A 2,018-nucleotide genomic window follows, 5' to 3' on the forward strand; every position below is an offset into this window, starting at 1 on the left:
TACATCAGACAGCAGATGAAATGCGCCTGGAGCGCGTCCTGGAGCGCTTGGAGCGCATTTCTCAGGATTGGACTCTGCCAACGCGCGCCTGGAGCGCGTTTTTCCGCGCCTGGGGCGCGCGACGCGCACCAGAATCATAAAAACGCAGATTTTTACTGTTTTAGGGATCTTTTTGACTCTTGGGAACTTGGGAGACTTGTGCCCTAGCATAGAAACTCAAAGACGGCCGTTTCTAACGCCATTGAAGCAGTTTTATCAAGAATCATCCATGAATCATTCTTGTAATTCTTCTTTAATCCTTATCTTTTGTATCTCTGTCATGAGTAACTAAACCCTATTTGTTAGGGATGAGTGTAACCAGATGAAACCCTTATTTTTCTGATTTGATTTCTAGTTATATGAATGAGTTTATTGAATTGTTTTTCTCATCTCTGTGCTTAATGCTTTTTATTGCTTGATCAAAATTAAAATGTTCTACGATTTGTATTTTGAAACGGAAGTGGACTTTACGAATGCTTGAGATGAGAAATTCATGAATTTGTAGTCTAGGGATAGATGCAGGTCATGAAACCAATTAAATTAGTTGCAAAGCAATAATTTACAAGAGAATTTCTATACGGTAATGCTTAATTCTAATCTTAAATCCACTAAGGAATTAGGAGTTACTTTGGAATTAAAGGTTCTGTCACTAAGACATTAGGGCAAGAATAATAAAGAGAATTCGGTAATAATTCAATAAAAGAATTCAGTAACTAGGATCAAATTAGACACCAAGGTTGGATTCGAAGTGAAACTCATCCCTGACATTTTTCCCAATATAAAAGATCAATTTTATTATTGTTGTTAATTTCAAACATTATTTCAATCAACTTGGGAACCTTTTTGTTCAATTCTAGTAATCAAATATAATTCAATAGTAAAACGCAATCCTTGAGTTCGACACTCGGTACTACCGTTTTATTATTACTTGCAACGATTCAGTACACTTGCTGAAACGCAATCACTACTCAAACTATATTAAACTCTTATAGTTTGAGTTTTACAATAATGATGAGATTGCTTTGTTAGAATCTGAGAAGGCTCAACACTTTTTGAGTTCTGATTTTTTGACAGAAAAATACACAAGAATGATTCTAGGAATCGAATGGGAAAAATCAAAATTGATTCAATGTATGTGTGTGAGAGAAATTCAAATATGATTGAAATGAGTAATGAATTTTCTTAGTACTTGAAGCTCTGATTTTTCCTTGAGTTTGGCCTTCCTTTTATAGGCTTTTTAGAGCATTTAATATTGGTCAAAAGAGTTGTTGGTAGTGTTCTGTCATATTTGACCAAAACCAATATATTTGAATAAAAATATTTCAGCCTTTGAACATAATTTGAACTTTGTTGACTGAGCTGGTTTCTTTGTTCTTTAATTGAAATGAGTAATGAATTTTCTTAGTACTTGAAGCTCTGATTTTTCTTTGAGCGCTAGCCTTCCTTTTATAGGCTTTTTAGAGCATTTAATATTGGTCAAAAGAACTGTTGGTAGTGTTCTGTCATATTTGACCAAAACCAATATATTTGAATAAAAATATTTCAGCCTTTGAACATAATTTGAACTTTATTTATTGGGTTTGTTTCTTTGTTCTTGACCAAATTTATCTTGTGTTTAATGATCCTTGAAGCTTCATATGTAATTATTGATGTTACAACTTCGATCTAGAGCCTTGATTCGGTCCAAAACAGTTTGGTGAATGATTATAAACTTCTGTAGAAGTAAGGAGATCAATGCTGAAATTCTGCAAAAACAGAGATTAATAATCAATCTGGAGACTGGTCTGATCATTCTGGAGAAATATGTTTGCTACTGAAGATCAAGTATAACAATTTGGAGAATGTTTATCAGTCTGGAGGTTGATGTTGTAGTGCTGTCCAGATTGATCAGAATGCTGTCAAGAATGTTCAGATCTGCCTGATCTTGCTAATTCGTGATCTTCTCTCTTTTTGATTCGAGTAGTTTCTTTGAATCTAAT

Source organism: Cicer arietinum, chromosome 3, assembly GCF_000331145.2.
Source record: "Cicer arietinum cultivar CDC Frontier isolate Library 1 chromosome 3, Cicar.CDCFrontier_v2.0, whole genome shotgun sequence".
NCBI classification, from domain to species: Eukaryota; Viridiplantae; Streptophyta; class Magnoliopsida; order Fabales; family Fabaceae; genus Cicer; species Cicer arietinum.